This window comes from Triturus cristatus, chromosome 7 (genome assembly GCF_964204655.1).
Source record: "Triturus cristatus chromosome 7, aTriCri1.1, whole genome shotgun sequence".
Taxonomy (NCBI): domain Eukaryota; kingdom Metazoa; phylum Chordata; class Amphibia; order Caudata; family Salamandridae; genus Triturus; species Triturus cristatus.
Window position 1 is genome coordinate 1,191,872,278 of NC_140590.1, and position 21,194 is coordinate 1,191,893,471.

The 21,194-nt window shown below is 46.4% G+C and overlaps 1 protein-coding gene across 3 annotated transcripts in view; it reads right to left on the reverse strand.

Annotated features, from left to right (window-relative positions):
- The window catches only part of TEP1 (telomerase associated protein 1), a 1,383,286-nt gene that overhangs the window by 868,509 nt on the left and 493,583 nt on the right, over positions 1 to 21,194 (reverse strand). The window lies entirely within an intron of this gene.

The following is a 21,194-nucleotide window of genomic DNA, read 5'->3' on the forward strand; positions in this document are numbered from 1 at the left end:
GTGAAACCCAAATCAACATTGGTAAAACTGAGAAGAAGTTCTGACAACGAAGATAAGGGTGAGGGAAACCTAGACGAACACGTAACTTACATTCGGTAACGATGTATTTGTAAGAGACACATATTAGTTATAGATTCCTTACTGCCCCACCCATCCTCCCCGCTCTTCGGACTAACTTCTAAGGACAGGGTTTACCTTGCAGGGCCCTAGCGTAGCGCACAAGTGTTCAGTGTCTTGCATGGCTCTGCGCTTATGACGTGGAAAGTCGTGTCAGAACGGACATCAGCGAGCGGGGGCGGCGTCTATTTAGACGCCGCGACATCATCCTGGCTAACACGATGCGGACGACGGACGCGGAGTTGACTGACGCCGCCTAACGATGCGCAGGGGTACTGCTGAGAAAAAATTCACCAGATCCAGACTGACACCTGGGGTAATTCATCTAGCCCAGACCAGCCACTGGTTCATGCAAGCTACCCAGTCTCAGCATGGCCACAGACATAGGGCCCCTAAACGTGGGCCTGTGGGCCAACAGGCGGGCCAGTCCACCCTTCCCACCCCTGCAGCAGCTTCCAAACCTTACTAGTCCGACCTTCCAGAACATCAGAAGCCAGTGGGCGTCAGGATTCGCCATCACCTCCCCCACTGGCAGACCATCACGTCAGACAGGTGGGTTTTGAAAATAGTCTGAAGGTGCTACTCCCTCCCCTTTTAGAATTCCCCTCCCTCCAAGCCACTGTCTTTCGATCACATGTAGGAGTATCATTAGGCACTTCTCCACCAGGAAGTTTCAGCTCTCTAGGCCTAGGGAGCCATCAAGAGGGTTCCTACGCCAGAAGTAGGTTGTGGTTGCTATTCCTGCTGCTTTCTGGTGTCCAAAAGGACAAAAGTCTGCATCCTATTCTAGACCTCAGGGCCCTCAACCTCTTCCTCCAGAAGGAGAAGTTCAAAATGTTGACTCAGGCTCAGGTCCTGTCTGCCCTCCAGCCTGGAGACTGGATGGTGGCGTTGGACTTGCAGGACGCCTATTTGAACATCCTCAATCTGCCAGCCCACCGGCACCATCTGCGGTTCACAGTAGGCCACGAGCATTTTCAGTTCACCGTGCTCCCCTTTAGCCTTACCAGTGCCCCTCGGGTGTTCACGAAAGTGATGGCGGTAGTCGCAGCTCATCTGCGCAGATTAGTGGTTCCAGTCTTCCCACTATCTCGACGACTGGGTGTTGAGGGCGGGCACACCCCAGGCTGTCGTCTTCCAACTCAAGACTGTGGCGGACCTCCTGCACTTGCTGGGGTGCACTATCAATGTGCTGAAGTCCCACCTGACCCCCTCTCAAACGCTCCCTTTCGTCGGAGCAGTTCTGGACACAGTGCAGTTTCAAGCCTATCCTCCAGAACGGAGAGTCTGGGATATTCGGGTTATGATACCGATGTTTCAGCCTCTATCCCGGATTTTGGAAAGAAAGACCCTGAGACTGCTGGGCCTCATGGCTTCCTGCATCCTGCTAGTGGATCATGCCAGATGGCATATGCGGGCTATGCAGTGGGGCCTGAATTTCCAGTGGGCACAGCATCTGGGCAATCTTTCCGACTACGTCCAGCTCTCAGAGGGGACTGCGCAACACCTGCAGTGGTGGCTCACAAACCACGCTTGGGTCAGAGGTAGATCCCTCTCTCTTACCCAACCAGATCTCACAGTGGTGACAGATGCTTCACTCCTGGGATGTGGAAGCCATCTGGGAGAGGCGGAGATCAGAGATGTCTGGTCTCCGGCGGAGTACGGGCTCTATATCAACCTACTAAGAGCTTTGGTCGATTTGTAGTGCAGGTGTTCACAGACAACACCACCGCCATGTGGTATTGCAACAAACAAGGTGGGGTGGGGTTCATGGACCCTATGTCAAGAAGCTCTTGGTCTCTGTACATGGTACCCAGAAATCCAGGTCCCACTGCAGAGCCTGCATATGCAATCTGGCATGTTCCACAAGCAAGATGCAGGAGGCCATGAGGCCCAGCATCCTCAGGGTCACTCACCAAAATCCAGGATAGAGGCTGAAACATCAGTATCATAGCCCGAATATTCCAGACTCGCTGCTTGGGAGGATAGGCCGAAATGGCACTGTGTCCAGAACCGCCCCGATGAAAGGGAGTGTTTGAGAGGGGGTCAGGTGTGCCTTTGGCACATTGATAGTGAACCCCTGCGAGTACAGGTGGTCTGCCATAGTCTGGAGGTGGGAGACGACGGCCTGGGGCGAGCCTACCTTCAACAGCCAGTCGTCGAGATAGGGGAAGACTGGAACCCCGAATCTGCACAGATGAGCTGCGACCACCGCTATCACTTTTGTGAACACCCGAGGGGCACTGGTAAGGCCAAAGGGAAGCACAGTGAACTGAAAATGCTCGTGGCCTACCGTGAATCGCAGATAGGGCCTGTGGGCCGGCAGGACGGGGATGTAAAAATATTCATCCTCCAAGTCCAACACCACCATCCAATCTCCAGGGTTGAGGGCAGACAGGACTTGAGCCTGAGTCAACATTTTGAACTTCTCCTTCCGGAGGAAGCAGTTGAGGGCCCTGAGGTCTAGAATAAGCGCAGGCATTTGTCCTTCTTGAGCACCAGAAAGTAGCGGGACGAGCAACCACGACCTACTTCTGGCGTAAGAACCCTCTCTATGGTCCCCTTGGCCAAGAGTGCCGAAACTTCCTGGCTGTGAAGTGCCAAATGATCCTCCAACATGCGATCGAAAGATGGTGGCATGGAGGGAGGGGTAGTCTCGAAGAGCAGGGAGTTGCCCCTTTGGACTATTTTCAAAACCCACCTGTCCGACATGATGGTATGCCAGTGGGGGAGTTGATGGTGAATCTGGATGCCCACTGGCGTCTGATGGCCCTGTAAGGTCAGACTAAGGAGGTTTGGAGGCTACTGCAGGGATGGGAAGGTGGACTGGCCCACCCGCTGGGCCCCAGATCCACGTCTCTGGGTTCCACGTCTGCGGCCACGCTGAGACTGGGTAGCTTGCCCCTTCCGTAGCCATGAAAGGGACGAAAAGCAGACTGAGGTGGACGGGTCGTCGCTGTGAGGCCCAAGGACCTGGCCGTAGCTTGGGAATCCTTAAAGCGCTCCAGCGCCGAGTCTGCCTTGTCACCAAAAAGGCAAAGGCCATCAAAGGGCATGTCCTATAGGGTTACCTGGACATCCCCCAAAAAGCCAGACGTCCTCAACCAGGCATAGCGCCGAAGGACTACCGACGTGGCAATCGTTCTGCCCAGTGAGTCAGTGGTATCCAGTCCACAGCAGATCGTGAATTTGGCTGCGTCTCACACATCCGCCAATGCTTGGGAGAGAACAGCCCGGGCCTTCCTCTGGGCACTGAGGCAGCAACCTGGGTGACCATATACCAGATAGTATGGGAGTATCGGCCCAAGAGGCATGCGGTATTCACGGATTGCAATGCCAAGCTGGAAGAAGAGAACATACGCTTCCCAAGATGATCCAGCCTCTTGGATTCCCTATCTGGGGGAACAGAAGGAAATGCGCCCTTGGAGGCAGAGGTTTGGACCACCAAGCTCTCTGGGGAAGGGTATTGAGTGAGGAAAACTGGGTTGCCTGGAGACGGGCGGTGGTGGCGGGCGATCGTCCCCTGTGCTAGGCTTGGACCAGGTGCCCAGAAGGACGTCACCGAAGGCTTCGTTGAACAGCAGAAGGGGCTCAGATGAAGTTGCCGCCGGTTGTAGCACCTCCGTCAGGAGAGTAGTCCTGACTGCCACCGAAGGGAGCTGCAAGACCAGGGCCTCAGCCGCCCTGCTCACCAGCGTAGGACGCTCTCTCCTCCGTAGCCACGGAATGGGAAGAAAGCATACCAAGGTCAGGAGAAGTGTCCAGACCACTAGCGTCACCCAGGTCCTCTCTCCAGTCCGGCTGTTCAAGTTGGTCTGCTAAAGGTTTAGAAGACCCCTCCCAGTCCTCATCACCAACCTAAGGATGATAGGAACACCTGGGATGAACAATGGAACAAAAGTATCCTTCGGAGTCTGATTCGACGTTGGTCGACGTCGATTCGGCTCCGTGTCGATCTCGGGGATGGGGAGAACGTCCGCTGGGGGCAAGCCCGGCACTGTACTCGCCAGGATTGGCACCGGGGAAGGTCGAGTAAGGTCAACCAGCATAGATCCGGATCCATGCCTGGATCCATGGGGTGCTCCGGGGTCGTGGTCGCGCTCCAGACACCAGAAGCACACGAGGTGCAGATCTGTCACGGACATCAGTTTGTGACAGGAGTCACAAAGTTTGAAGCCGGTCTGACGATGGGACCTCCCTCGGGCCCCTGGAGTCGAAGACTCACAAAATATGTCGACAAAAGTCGAAAAAGTTTAGTCAAAAAATGACTATGCGGGCAAGCTCTCTCCAGATCTGTGCTAGGCTGGCGCGGAAAAAGAAAACTAAAGTCAGCACGCAGGGGCAGAATCTATATAGACACCGCGACGTCATCCCGGCGAACACGACGCAGATGACGGATGCAGAGTCTACCAATGCCTCCTACTGACGTGCAGGGGTACTGCTGAGAAAAAAGTCTCCCGATCCAGTTGGAGGCCTGGGGGTAATTCTAAGGTAAGGAATCTATAACTAACAGTCTTTCAGATATGAGAGACACACTTATCAGCCTGTAATATGAAACTGTGACAGTACTTACAGCACCAAAATGAAGCTAAAAGAACAACGACACTACAAAGAGGAAATAGGAGACATACTGTATAACAGAGACAATGGTTTTGATAAAAAATAGCCTACTGCAACAGTGACAGCATTTAGGGATATTTGAGGCAAAAGAGACAGCAATTAAAGGAACCAATGATAACTAAGACACATAAAAACTAAGACAATGCGAATAGAGGAGTGAGATTGCTTCAATGACACACCACACAGTAGAGACAGTCATGGGAACAACGAGACCCCACCAGAATATGCTTCTTTAGTAGACATTTTACAGACATCAGTATTTGAGTGTCTAAGGAAGGGCGGTGAACTTTGGTTTTCAATATGATTATATTCAATCTTTGCAAACACTGATCTAACTATACTACTCATGAACAGCCCCTTCATTCATTGCCCTTGGGATGCTTTTTCGGGCATGGACCTATAAGGAATATTGGCTTTTCTTTGAGATACATCTCAAACTTTCTGTTTACAACGCATTTGTTTCTTCAGTAGGAGAGTCAGAGGGGACCAGGATCCAAAAATAGGTGAGGCTTTTCTGGGAGTTTTTGCTTCTATCTTATTATATTTTAGGTGAATGTATGACGTTACAACGCATACATTTACAATGCATGCCTTTACAACGCAGTTTTTACATAGCAACATCCTTTCACATCGAATGCCAACATCTCATTTTCGGAAACTACTTACAATGCATTCCATTACATCGCATTTAAGGTAAGTGTTGGATAGTGTAGGGGTAAAAATTACTATTCTAACTCCAGTGAGTTCAACAGTAGGGTAAGTGTTGGATAGTGTAAGGGTACTATGCGTTGTAATGGTATGCATTGTAATGACTTGCGATGTAATGCCTGCGTTGTAGTGACATGCGTTGTAGTGACATGCGATGTAATGGCTGCGTGGTAATGACATGCGATGTAAAGGATGTTATGTTGTAATGACTGCTATGTAAAGGTAGTGCAATGTAATGACTGCGTTGTAAAGTTTGTTTCCCATTTTAGATACATTACACTGCTGTACTGCTTGATTTTCCCGGCTTTCCGGTGCTGCAGGGCAGTCCATATGACTTCAGTCTATTTCCATCTAAGTCTCAAGTCTGGAGTAGTGAGTAGAGCCTGTCTGTTAGACACTTTGACACAATCCCGTGCTTCTACCCATAGCTTAGGGCCTATATACATAGCCTAAGGGATAGATTCGTTAGCATTGAGGATAACTTGCCCTATAGTGAGGGTATTTCATAGAGTTGTACTGAATTCAGGCCTAGTAGGCCTCAAACGGGAGAGACTCCATCTTTCTTTCTGCTCCGGCAGCCCGGGACCTTCCCAGAGGGAGGGGGATGTTTTAGTTATGAGGTGTTATTCGCTCGGAGAGAACTGGTTCAGGCCGGCCCTTATCGAAGGATTGTATTTTTCTTCATGCCGAAGACACTACAACAGGCCGGCCGGCTGGGAAAGTGTCCTTGGTACGGGGAGGTACAGGAATTTGGTGGGCGGCAGGTTTCGAGCTGGAAATTTCCATGAGGGAATGCACTTCTATATTAGTGAAAGTCTGAGTGAGATAAGACACTTGCTTCTAGACCGTAGGCGGCATCTGGCCGTTAGCAGAAGAGCTATTGCTTATTCCAGGGAAGACTGATGGCGAACTCGAATCCAAAGAGAAGAGAGTAGCCAAGGAGGACAAGGTTCTAGTGACTCGGAGAGGGAGAAGGAAGCAGACCCACAACTGCCGAGGGGTGACTTCCAGGCTAACCCGAGGCATAGACGAGAAGGGAACCCAGATGACCCTCGAGCACCGTCTATACATCACCAAGGTGCAGTCGATCCCTTTTTTCCTTTGAAGTATATAACTTAACCTTTCACTTTCCTTGCAGGTTCTATATGTATGATATGTTCCATAACTGTGCATGTGCCATTTGAATAAAGTATTCAGCTTGTTGTAAGTTAGCATGTGTTATGTGTCTTTGCGTAGAAGTATAGCCTAGCCTCTCTGTCAGAGTTGATGCAACAGGAACCGGAGTTGATCCGGGTCAGGTAAGTGATAACTGGATAGGAAGGAAATGAGCCCCTTAGACTGGGGAACAGGTTGTGCTTCGCTACTGGTCTCTGTGTGATATGATATATATATAGTAGTCCTAATTCCCCTGTCGTGTACCACAATTATAATAGGATAAGCTCGTGCTAAGGCTGCCGAATGGGTAGGAGATTCTGGGTCTAACAAAGGCCGCGAGACTTTGAGTGTCGCTGCCGAATGGGTAGGAGATTCTGGGTCTAACAAAGGCCGCGAGACTTTGCGTGTCGGTGCCGAATGGGTAGGAGATTCTGGGTCTAACAAAGGCCGCGAGACTTTGCGTGTCGCTGCCGAATGGGTAGGAGATTCTGGGTCTAACAAAGGCCGCGAGACTTTGCGTGTCGCTGCCGAATGGGTAGGAGATTCTGGGTCTGAGATTGCGAGGCTGTGAGGTCTCTATATATATATATATATATATATATATATATATATATATATCTATATATATATATATATATATATATATATATATATATATATAAATAATAGGAATTCCCTGTCCTTAGGTGGTACGTGTATATGTGGTTATTTAGGTGTAAAAAGGCCCTAGGGAGGGGGTAACGTTCTGTATTTGGGTTAGAAGGGCTCCGTAGAGCAGGTTCCACCCGATCCAAAAACCCAAGCAGAACATTTGGCGTCACGAACTGTTTACGAAACCTGTGTGCGTTGTGATTGTCTTGTGTTTGCTTTTAGCGTGTGCGTGGTTTTCTTTTTTGTATATTTGCGTGTATAGTTTTTTTTTTCTCTTCTCTTTCCTTCTCTTCCTCTTTTTCTTTCTTTCTCTTTCGCGATGTTTTCTAGGAAATCTAAATCTACTCTTAAATTGTCCGTTGATATTCCCGGATGGGATTCAACGCCTTATGGTGCCTTGGCCCGAGAGTGGGCTGACTCTACTGGTTTGAGTGAAAATTGGAACTCTTCTTTGGAGTCGGCGGAACCGGCTGACGTGATTACTTGTTTGCAGATGGTACCTGTCTTGAAGGGTGAGGAGGTTCCCACTTTGGGGCGCAGAGGTTGGGTTATTCTATCTGCGTATCGGATTTTGCATGAGAGGTTGCTGAAATTGCAAACCTCTCTTAAGGATGCGGATTCGCACTTTGTTGAGGTTCAAAATTCCAATACTTTATTGCGCTGTCAAAACAAGTTGCTTTCCGACAAAATTGACACTTACCAAACGGTTGCTGAAAGGGCGGCTGTGCGGATTGCTCGTTACAAATACAAACACAGGCGTGGTCGGGTTTCGTCGCGTAAGGTGCGTCTGGCCGTGGCAAAGGCTGGACTGGATTGGAATCCTGATGAATGAGATGGTAATATCTGGGACTCGGCTACGTCTTGTTCCTCGGGTGAGGACTGTGCTATGCATGAGTTTTCTCGTTCCCGTCATGAAAGTAAGTCTACTTCTCGCACCTCTGATGGTGCACCCCGTGATCGCGCTCGTTCTTCGGGCGGAATCGATCCTTCTCACACTGATTGTCCCTCTACTAGTACTGCTCGGGCTCCTTCTGATGCTCGTCCTGTGGTTGCTGCGCATCCGGTTTTTCGTCGGAAGTTGCAGCAATCTCCCAATGCTCCGCAGGGTGTTTCTTTAGACTGTTTGGAGGATTTTACTCAACAAGAAATTAGTGATATTTTGCAGCGCTTTCGGCAGCGGACTGGTGAGGCTTTGCTCACATGGATGGTGCGCCTTTATGAACTAGGCGCTGCTGGTATTATGTTGGATACTGGCGATTGTTTGAAGTTTTGTTCTTTGAGTTTGGATTCTACTGTACAAGATCATTTTCGTAACTATCATGGTGGTGGTCAGATTTCTTTGCTCCAATTGGCGACTGAGGGCTGTAATTTGAAGTATCCTACTGAATCTGACTGGCCTGTCAATGACAAGCCGTGGTATACCTTGCGTGATGCTGCGCAACGCCTTAAGGAGGAGGTGATGAAAACGGCTATTTTTCTGGGCACTGCTGACAGATTGCTTGATGGGCTGTTGACTTCTTCTGTGCGGAATCGTATCATTCGCTCTTCTCCTGTTGCCTACAAGCAAGTCATGATGACTTTGTTGATTAACCAGACTGGTAATGTACTATCTACGGTGTTGGAATCGGTCCGCCAACTCGGTGAGTTGGGTGAGTGGTTTAAACCTGAACGTCAGTCCCGGCCTGACACTCGTACTCCTGGTGAATATAAATTTACTAGACGTGATATCTTTACTGGTCTTTTGGCTGATGGTGTGCGTCGGGAGGACATTGATGGTGAGACTACTGCTCGTTTGTGGGAGATGTTTCGCAAACGGGGCTTGGATCGGAAGGAGGGTGCCCGGCGTGTTCGAACGACTGAGTGTGATCGTGGTTGTTCTGATGGTAGCGGTGATGATGATCGCCGTGGGCGCTCTGATCGTCGTGATGATCGGCGTCCTGTACGTGATGTGTCCCCCCGTCGAGAGCGGGACAGGGAGAGAGAGGGGGAAAAGGAAAGGGGGAGAAATGATCATGCCTACAACAGACGTAGAGATGATAGGGATCAATCCCCTGAGCTGAGAAGGAGGGAGGATAGACACAGTTTTACCGATCGAAATTTGCAGTGCAGTGCAGAGGACAGGAATCCATTTCGTAATAGAGATGGATATGAACAGGAAGCACCGATACCTAAAAAACGTGAGAGTCTTTATCCTGATTTGTCCTGGTACACAGAATGCAGTAAGAATGACTAGGAAATAGGTCAAGCTCCGGTACACAGATGGGCTCACAGAGATAATAGACCCTATGTAGATATTGAAATTTATTGGAGACATCGTAATATCCAAAGGGCCCGAGCATTAGTTGATACAGGAGCGGAGGCCACTCTTATTCATGGAAAATCAAAGAAATTTACAGGGCAGCCTTTTACTATTACTGGATTAGGAGGAAAAGAAACCCCCGCAGTTCAAACTTTGCTTGAAATGAGAATAGGTAGAATTCCTAGAAAGGAATATTCTGTATTAGTGGTGCCACTCCTAGAATTCATAATTGGAATCGATATTTTGAAAGGAATGACATTGCATCTTGATGATGGGTGTTACCAATTTGGAACGACGCATTATATCTCGTCCAGACCTATACGGGTTGGTCGTTTAAGGATGCCTCCCATACAAGTTCCCCAGGCGACAAAGGTGGTTTGTCAGAAGCAATTTCGTATTCCAGGTGGTCATGAAGAGATTAGTACCACCATTCAGGAGTTGGTTAATGCAGGTGTTATAACTCCAGTTACTTCTGCTTGGAATAATCCTGTTTGGCCGGTGCGTAAAAGTGATAATTCTTGGCGCATGACTGTTGATTATCGAGAATTGAACAAACACACGCCCTCTTTGACGGCTGCAGTGCCGGATGTTATTACCCTGATTGAAAGAATCCAAACACATCCAGGTACATGGTATGCGTCCCTCGATATTGCTAATGCTTTCTTTTCTATTCCAATTGCCCCTGAGTGTCAGGAACAGTTCAGTTTTACGTGGAACGGGCGTCAGATGACGTTCAGAAGTCTTCCTCAGGGCTATGTGCATAGCCCTACGATCTGTCACCGGCTGGTGGCAGAACACTTGACTGAGGTACCAGTTCATCCCAAAATTCAGATATGTCATTATATTGATGATGTTTTAATCCAAGGCGAAACACAAGAGGATGTTCAGATACAATTAGATAGAGTCATTGAATGTCTGCGTGAGAAAGGTTGGGAAATCAATCCGGACAAATTACAGGGTCCATCCCAAGCTGTAAAATTTTTAGGTATTAATTGGCATGAGGGACACCGCGAGGTGATCCCTCAAGTAAAACAGAAGATTCTTGATTTTTCGGTTCCGAGGAATAGGAAGGAAGCCCAAAGCTTTATTGGTTTATTTGGTTTTTGGCGCCAGCATATTCCTCATCTGAGTCAAATATTGGCCCCGTTATATCGTGTTACACGTAAGAAGAATGCATTCGAATGGGGTAAACAACAGCAAGATGCATTTAGTCTAGCGAAAGAGGCGATTCAACACGCTATGGATCTTTGGCCTGTATGTGATGGTGATGTGGATTTGAATGTGTCTGTGCAAGGCCCTTATGCAAACTGGAGTCTGTGGCAGAAACAAGGTAGGTGCAAAGTACCGTTAGGGTTTTGGACCAAAAAGTTACCTGATGCTGGTGAGCGTTATACACCTTTTGAGAAACAGCTACTTGCTTGTTATTGGGCTTTGGTGGATACCGAGCAATTAACATTGGGACATGACATATTCTTGCGTCCTGAAATTCCTATTATGCAGTGGGTTTTGAGTTCACCAAAAACTCATCGAATTGGACATGCTCAGGAGGCGAGTGTGATTAAATGGAAATGGTACATACAAGACAGGGCACGTGTGGGTCCGAAAGGAGTTGCGTCCTTACATGAGCAAGTGGCGCAAGCACCATCGACTGAGACTGAGAGTGAGTGTTCTGTACCTTTAGAACAGGAGTCTCCTGTCAAGTGGGGTAAACCTTTTGATGACTTGTCCGTCGAGGACAGGAACCATGTGTGGTTCACAGATGGGTCAGCAAAATTTATTGGAACTACACGGCACTGGAAGGCGGTGTCTTATAATCCGATCACACAGAAACTGTTAAGCACAACTGGTGAAGGGAAGAGTAGTCAATTCGCAGAGCTATATGCTGTTTATCAAGTCTTGAAACAGGAGTTGCCTGGCGTATGCCATATTTTCACCGACTCCTGGTCCACTGCCAATGGACTGGCTGTTTGGTTACCAACCTGGCATTCCCGTAATTGGAAGTTACACTCTAAAGAGTTATGGGGAAAGGAGTTATGGCAAGAGATTTGGGAGATGCTCCCACAGAGTACTGTTACCATCTTCCATGTGGATGCTCACACCCCGATAGACTCCCTTGACAAATTTTTTCATAACATTGCAGATGAGAAATCTAAAATTGCCGAGGCAGTGGTGGACAGACAAGATCCTGATATTGCGGGATTGGCGAAATGGGCACACCAGAAGGCAGGACACTTTGGAGAGAAGGCCACTAGCAGGTGGGCTGCTGATAGAGGAATTTATATTCCCCTAGATCTAATTAAAGATGTTATCCTACATTGTCCCGTCTGTCAACATATCAGGCAGCGTAAAGTACCCCAAATTGTTAGAGGTCATTTACATCGCGGGAAATTGCCCGCTCAAATCTGGCAGATTGATTACATCGGACCCCTTCCCATGAGTAGAAATTGTCAATATGTTTGCACAATTGTCGATACATATAGTGGTTTGCTGGTAGCTTTTCCATGTAAGCAAGCCACCCAATTGAATACCATAAAAACATTAGAATTAATTATGATGTATTATGGTGTGCCATTCCAAATTCAATCTGATAATGCATCCCATTTTCGTGGAAGATTGGTACAGGAATTCTGTGTGGAACATAATATTGAGTGGATCTTTCATATACCCTACTATCCGCAGGCCTCAGGCCTGGTGGAGAGATTGAATGGTCTGCTAAAGGATCAGTTGCGCAAACTAACAGATGACAAGTATAAAAATTGGCGAGACTTTTTACCCCAAGCACTATTGATCCTGAATAATCGTCCTTTTTTAAATGCTGAATCTCCACTTATGCGTTTGTTCCCCCCACAGGTTGAAACAATGCCTAATGTAATCAATGAAACTGTGATGTATTGGGAAATTACTTCCGGAGCTCTGGCTCCATGCAGAGCGACCCCAGGGTCGGCAGGCTTGGACTTGCATGCTATGGATGACACCGTTTTAAAAAGCAAAAATCGGGTCATCATTGCTACCGGTGTTGGTATTCATATACCACCGGGGAATTTTGGATTGATCGCCCCTAGATCGGGGTTGGCTGTAAAAGGCATCCAGGTACTTGGAGGTGTAATTGATAGTGACTATCAGGGAGAGATTAAGGTACTTCTGCTAAATAGCAGTGAGGATGACTTACTGATACACCGCACCGACCGAGTGGCTCAATTACTCATTATGCCTGTTTTCAGTGGTGGAATAATAAAAGGCACTGCCCCAACTTTGCTAACTGTACGAGGCCAGAAAGGCTTTGGCTCTACGGATAACCCTGGAGCCAAGATTTGGGTGCAATCGCCTAAGAATCCCCCTGAACAAGCAGAGGTTATTGCCACCGGATTGGATAATACCATCTTGGTTATGAGGCCAGGGAAAGATAGCTGGGAAGCTGTCCCAGCTGATAAGTGTTATTTACGAGAATGATTAATGCCCGTGTTTGGTTCTTTTTCAGATCATTCTTTGGATTGTTGCTGCAGGATGTGTCGGTACTGGACACCGTTCGGTCTACTCCGGAGAGAAAGGAGGGATCCCTTTAACCCGGGATGAATTGGGAGCCAGAGTGTTGCGCTCCTTCAATGCGTGGGACTCGTCATCGAACTTTTGGACACTGCTGGCAAAAAGAGTAACTGATGCCCCTCACTTCTGTTTGACACCGACGAGATCTGTACATGATATTCTAGCGACATGCCTAGTTGCTGTCCCCGCCTCGCTGGAAACCTTAACAAGCATTTTTAACGTTTCAAAAGCTCGTCCGAATATTATTCTGGGTGATTTTGCTACCCATGCATATTGTCCTTTATGTACTGAACTGCCGAATGAACAACTTCCCATCCAATCCCAAATAACTACGTATAACATTACACAGGGTGACCTGTGCTTCTTTCTCACATGTAATCCAAATGCAATCTCTGAATGTCTACGTCTCAAGTTAAGAGGCGCCACTGTTCTCACACCCCATGAACGAACTTTGTGCTTCCAGAGGACACCGACCACATGTGCTTCAATACAAAATAATATGACTTGTAATAGTTTGGTAGTTACTCCTAGTCACTATCGCGCAATGTTGCTACCGGCCGGATGGCTTTTCTCATGTGGTAATACTTCCTGGCCCTATGTACCTGCAAACATTTCCGGAGGCCCGTGTGCCATTACGAGACTTAGTCTCTTGATGTTCTCCTCACACCCGAATGCCAACTCTCGTGTGCTCCGAGATGCAACTACGTTACGAGAGGATTGTGATTCATCTTTGCATTTATATTCCAAGTCTGAATATCTTAGTCTAGCTGTTTCAATTATTGGTGTCCCTGCTTTGGCGGTTTATAATGCTAAATCAATTGGGAAAATGGCTTGCTGGATGGTTAAGTCTATTAATCACACTTCCACCGTCCTATCTGACTTACTATTAGACGCCCAGGGTGAACGTAGGGCTATCTTGCAAAACAGAGCAGCCATTGATTATCTTTTGCTTAAACATGGACATGGGTGCTCAGACTTTGAAGGCCTCTGTTGTTTTAACTTATCTGATCATACACAATCCATTCGTGCACACATAGATAAATTACATGACCTAACTAATGAAGTTAAGAAACATATTGATCAGGGCTGGTTTGACTGGCTCTTTAACTGGTTGCCAGACCTGAAAATGCTACGCCAAGCATTAGGTGGCGTTTTGATTGCTCTTGTGGTCTTGATCTCTATCTGTTGTTTTATTCAGTGTATCCCTTCACTGCTTCAATTCTGCACATCTGGTACTAGACACAGATCGGTTAGTTTTGTTTCCTATTACTCTTCTACAGATGTTAGCTCCGTTTAGTATATGTAATAGACTAAAGTCAAGGGTGGAATGTACTGCTTGATTTTCCCGGCTTTCCGGTGCTGCAGGGCAGTCCATATGACTTCAGTCTATTTCCATCTAAGTCTCAAGTCTGGAGTAGTGAGTAGAGCCTGTCTGTTAGACACTTTGACACAATCCCGTGCTTCTACCCATAGCTTAGGGCCTATATACATAGCCTAAGGGATAGATTCGTTAGCATTGAGGATAACTTGCCCTATAGTGAGGGTATTTCATAGAGTTGTACTGAATTCAGGCCTAGTAGGCCTCAAACGGGAGAGACTCCATCTTTCTTTCTGCTCCGGCAGCCCGGGACCTTCCCAGAGGGAGGGGGATGTTTTAGTTATGAGGTGTTATTCGCTCGGAGAGAACTGGTTCAGGCCGGCCCTTATCGAAGGATTGTATTTTTCTTCATGCCGAAGACACTACAACAGGCCGGCCGGCTGGGAAAGTGTCCTTGGTACGGGGAGGTACAGGAATTTGGTGGGCGGCAGGTTTCGAGCTGGAAATTTCCATGAGGGAATGCACTTCTATATTAGTGAAAGTCTGAGTGAGATAAGACACTTGCTTCTAGACCGTAGGCGGCATCTGGCCGTTAGCAGAAGAGCTATTGCTTATTCCAGGGAAGACTGATGGCGAACTCGAATCCAAAGAGAAGAGAGTAGCCAAGGAGGACAAGGTTCTAGTGACTCGGAGAGGGAGAAGGAAGCAGACCCACAACTGCCGAGGGGTGACTTCCAGGCTAACCCGAGGCATAGACGAGAAGGGAACCCAGATGACCCTCGAGCACCGTCTATACATCACCAAGGTGCAGTCGATCCCTTTTTTCCTTTGAAGTATATAACTTAACCTTTCACTTTCCTTGCAGGTTCTATATGTATGATATGTTCCATAACTGTGCATGTGCCATTTGAATAAAGTATTCAGCTTGTTGTAAGTTAGCATGTGTTATGTGTCTTTGCGTAGAAGTATAGCCTAGCCTCTCTGTCAGAGTTGATGCAACAGGAACCGGAGTTGATCCGGGTCAGGTAAGTGATAACTGGATAGGAAGGAAATGAGCCCCTTAGACTGGGGAACAGGTTGTGCTTCGCTACTGGTCTCTGTGTGATTTGATATATATATAGTAGTCCTAATTCCCCTGTCGTGTACCACAATTATAATAGGATAAGCTCGTGCTAAGGCTGCCGAATGGGTAGGAGATTCTGGGTCTAACAAAGGCCGCGAGACTTTGAGTGTCACTGCCGAATGGGTAGGAGATTCTGGGTCTAACAAAGGCCGCGAGACTGAGTGTCGCTGCCGAATGGGTAGGAGATTCTGGGTCTAACAAAGGCCGCGAGACTTTGAGTGTCGCTGCCGAATGGGTAGGAGATTCTGGGTCTAACAAAGGCCGCGAGACTTTGCGTGTCGCTGCCGAATGGGTAGGAGATTCTGGGTCTAACAAAGGCCGCGAGACTTTGCGTGTCGGTGCCGAATGGGTAGGAGATTCTGGGTCTAACAAAGGCCGCGAGACTTTGCGTGTCGCTGCCGAATGGGTAGGAGATTCTGGGTCTGAGATTGCGAGGCTGTGAGGTCTCTATATATATATATATATATATATATATATAATAGGAATTCCCTGTCCTTAGGTGGTACGTGTATATGTGGTTATTTAGGTGTAAAAAGGCCCTAGGGAGGGGGTAACGTTCTGTATTTGGGTTAGAAGGGCTCCGTAGAGCAGGTTCCACCCGATCCAAAAACCCAAGCAGAACAACTGCGTGGCACAAAAAATAGAACCATTTATATCACTGTAGCAAAGCCTACTACATCAAAAACCTTAATTTGGTGGATAACGGGGGACAGGTAGTTAAAAAATATTTTTAAAAAGAGCAAGAGAAAATTAGGACAACCAAATGAAAGAATGGCATATAATGGTACTATTCACCTCTATTTAAAATGATGCCCCTTCCCAGGGGAGGTGCTTTAGTAAACACGGCAGCCTCCGTGTTAAAGAAAAATGTAGAATTCCGAGATGAGAACTTTTTCAGCCTGAACCCAGAGTAGAATGCCCATAGTCTAGTTGACACCAAATGAAGATGAAGACCTCTCACCATAGTGGATTCTTAACATAGCTGACTGCTCCACAGAGAATTTTATTTTGAGATTTACCAGGGATTTCACACAAGTCGCATCTCACTTCTTTGCCACAGTCTCTGGATCGAGATGTAGATAAAGAAGAATTTGCTACCCATCTGTAAAGCTCTTTTTAGGTCTGGCGTTAGCCAAGACCTTTTGATATTACTGAAATTATAAGAATAATGTTACTATTTATATAGGCTTTCATCCAATCCTCTTCATGCATCGGTCTGACATTGCTATCAGCCGAACAGATAAGAACCCTTATTTACCATGAATCATTCTATTGATTGGGTTGAGTACCATGAAGACCTTTTTCAAAATGTCATGTTTCACTACTTAAATCTAGAATGGTGTTCAATGTCAATTGTACAAGACAGGTTCTTGGATACCACAGCGAAACAGGGTAACTAATTATGTATATCTAAAACAAATAGTGATATGATCTATGCATTTCACACAACATTCTTTACATTTGGTTACGAAAAATAAAAAGAAACAGGCCATACAACAGTAGAACAGTATGCACGTATATCACAAAGTGATTTCACATGCAGTACATAAAATGAGTATGTATATGTTCCCTGGTCTGCAAGTTCAAACAAGTCTTTATTTAGGGGCAATAAAAGCCTTGTTTATAGTCTGTCTCCAGATTGGGTACTTTCTGGTGTCTTGTTTGAAGGCATATGAGCACTCCAATGCAGTGCCAACACGTTTCAATCTCTAAGGACACTGTATTGTGTGAGATCTTCATCGGTGCAGGTAAAATCTTTTTGATAAGCAGTCAGGTGTGCCTAGGAAAGATTGAATAGTCAGGTGTTAAGGGCACTTGGAACTTATTATGGTAGCCGTAACCTCTTTGTGAAAGAAGTCCTTGGCTTGGAGTTTCATGCTCCTTTAGACTCCATCCTAACGTGCCTCAGTGTGGACTTTAGGCCTCACCCTCTGCTATCGTTTTCAATTTGTACTGTTCTCCGCTAGTTATTTTCACTGCTGGGATAGACAACTCAGGTTTCCAGCATTTCACTGCTCATGTTTGCAAACGATCATGGTGTATGTTGATGGATGTCACAATAAAAGCGGTCATCTTGTTGCACGGAACTGTGGGGAATATAGTCTTCCTTAACAGCAGTTGGGATTTGAATGGAGGAATGTTTTTTCAATATCTGAGAGTGGGTAAAAATGCTTGATGTGTTTTTACTGGGTTCCTCAATCGTTGTGATGGTTTCATCCTAATATAAAACGTTTGTGTCTTCTATTGTTGCTAATACAGGCTACTGACAATTCCATGGATGAATTGACAGTCGCGTAAAGTTTAGATTTGTTCGAAAAATTTATTGTTGTTCGCTTGTCGAGACATATGGCTCAAACAACAAAATTGCATCAGTTGACATTTGTATTGGCACGCCTTTATCTGGGTATTATACTAGGTGAAATTCATGGTGTATATAAAAGAAAATTGCTAGTGTATCCTGTATGTCAATTTGGTATTTAGATTTATATATTGCTTATGGTTTCTCAGATCCCCTGCATTAGTGTCATTCATTTTGCATCCCTCTTTATATTTAAGTCCTGTCATTTGGAGTTGCTTATCTCCTATGGGCAGAAGCACTGTTTCAATGTCATTATTTCTTGATGTCACATATTTGAGGACACTTTATGACATCTTTTTCAGTGTGATTCTGTTCTTTATAATGCTGGACTAGTGGGGCATTCAGAATTCTCTTACAGTTTGCGAGATCTAGGTTGGATTATTTGGGTTTTTATTTCTTGCATGGTCTTGCCTGCATTTATCTAATTGAAAGGACACCATGCTATTGGCATTACAATTTGTAAATGCCAGGTGAAGAATATTGTACTGGTTGTACACTGTTTCCACGTATCGGTTAGTTGACACACTGAACAATTCACTTACTTGTGGTGTCCTTTGCTTGGTAGGAGGGCCAACAAAGACCATAGTGTAGTAGTTTCTTTTCTTTTTCCCATGGTGGAATGGTCTGCCATGTGTCTGATGTTTCTGTTGAGCATGGCAGCTCCTATTATGGGATCTTGATCCTTTATCAGAGCTCTATCTAGTGCTATTGGCTATCTTTTTTACATTCACCTACTAGCAGTTCAGCTAAATGGTTGTAATGCGTGTGCTATGTAGTTTACTTGGGGTGTCACAAAATTTGCCACAACCAATAATTTTTAAGGTTTACTCTATATGTCATACAGGGGATGTTCTTTGATCCTTCCATGCTGATGACATCATGCTGAGCTTTTAGGTGCATCTCAGCACGTGGATTTACATACATCCTAGCCCACAACAAGACTGGTCACAGCTCCTTTCCATCTCCTATGAAGTTGAGCCCCAGCTCTAAATCTTAAGGGCTTTAGGGGGTGCTAGGACCCTAACAGAAGCAACTAGTGCTCAATTAGCATGCCTATATGTGATGTGATGACTTCCTATATTAGGAGGCACAGTCTCAAGGGACTCTGGACAGGTTTTAGGATCAGGGTTTTGGGGCCACCTAACTTTCAATACGAAAAACTGGCTGCTTCAAGCTAGGGAGTGGCAGAGGAGACATCAGTGGATCATGGTCGCTTTCAATCCCACATTCACCTGGTCTTCTGCTGCATACCATGCTTTCATGTTCATTAAGACTTAGGGGCAGATTACGATTGCGGAAGGACCGCCACGACCAGCCATGCGGTGGCGGTCCTTCCGCAACCAGACCACGATATTCCCCCCGCCACATTACGATGGCAGGGGGTATGTCGTTCGGAGAGCGGCAGACGCAAAGACCATCCGCCACGGAACTGCCACAGGCAATCGTTGCAATTGCCTGGCGGAGCGGTCTGCATCCATGAAATGGTGGCGGTGCCTAGCAGGCACAGTCTGCCAAATCACAATGCTGTCTCTAAGCCAGCCTTTCTGTGGCAGGTAAACCACCATTGAAAGGCTGGTGGAGATCGGTTACGGGGGCCCGTTGCGGGCTCCCCTTGTGTTGGCGGGAGGTGTGGGTGCACTGGGGGGGGTACCCATTGTTGACTTCGCAGCGGGTGCTGCTGTCAGCAGCACCCCCCGCAATGTTAAAATGCAAAATGCGACCGCCAAGGTGGTGGTCACTTCCTGATTTGGTGTGCCGAACCGCTACATGTATTGCGGATGGTCCCCGTCACCACCACGATGGTGGAAGGACTCCAGTCCGTCCGTCATCGGAATAAGTCAGGCTACTTCTGTTACCTATTTTATAGGGCTACTGGTTGGAGCGCATGACTTGGTTCGTTTATTGCTTGTAGAGCTTCAGTCGCCACCAAAGTTACAAGTTAACTTTTTTTTTAGAGCACTTGCTCCATATCATGTCAATCTCATGCAGATCCAACATTCTTCTCTCCCCCAGCAGTTCTTTTTCCACTATTCCTTTGTCAGGTCTTGTTCTAAAATCACTGCAGACAGGATGACATGCTAAGCACAGACTGTGCAGATCTTCTGGATTTTATTAATATTTGCTAAGGTCGGCTCCAGATTAGTCATGGTAAGATTTAAATCTTTGTGATTTCTGGACGGGGAAGGGGGGGGGGGGGTAGTATTTAGGATATGTTGATAACATTGAGTGCACTATTCTCATTTCCCATGGTGATGTGTTTGAACATTCTTCCAAGATCCTGATTTTATCTCATACTGATGGGGGAAGAGACAGACTCAGGTCAGCAGAACTGTCTCCGGGTTATTCTGTCTTGGGAGAAACATCCTAAACACTTCTCGCATAAAATCAAAATCTAGCACCTTTCTTATAATTTATTTTTGTTCTAGGCCTTGGAGGGCTGGTCTGGCCCCGTTAACCTCCTTCTATGGTCCTCATTCAATCTGAATGTTGTTTCCCAATCTCATGTCTAGCTAGTGGTGAGGACACGAAAGATAACCTTTTTCTCTCTATCATCACAGGAGGTAGATAGAAACATTCATCTTTTGGCCTAGGATTAATTTATTATTTCTGTTGTAGCAGGATTTCAGTGGTTGTCAGGTCCATTGCCCATCTCTTCTGTGCTTGATGAACAAGAGAATTAATATTCTTCCTTTGTGTATCTCACTGATGTTTTGCTTAATGCAGGAGTTAACGCTTCTTTGTTTTTACTGGGATCTTTTATGCCAGTGATTTGCATTTCTCCAGCTACTATGCCTTCGCTATTTGCCAGGGTCACATTGGCATAGAATTCTGTTTGGATCCTTTTTCAGTGAATTGGATTTCCACTTTCAGTTGCATATCAAACCTGTGTTGGTATTCACGAATGGAGTGAATCAGTTTTACAGATCACTTATTTTTTTGCAAAAATGCTTGTGCTCCACACTAACTCTTCCCCTGTTTTCTTTATTTTAGTTTGTCATGCTTTAAACACTGTAGAGGGCTAGTCACAACGGTATATTACACTTGTGAGTAATTTACATGTGTAATTTACTCTTACACTTTTGAGTAACTTTACTACTATAGGCTATTCACAAAATATGGCAAACACAACAAGATGATGGACGGAGTGATGAAACTTTTCAGACACTTACCCCAGTCACAGATCTGGGTTTAATCCATCATCAATGTTCTGCTCACTAAGCCACCCCAGTTCAGATCCAGACATATGCAAATCAGTCTTGACCCTGTGCCTCATGGGAACAGTCGTCCAGCCGGAACTGCC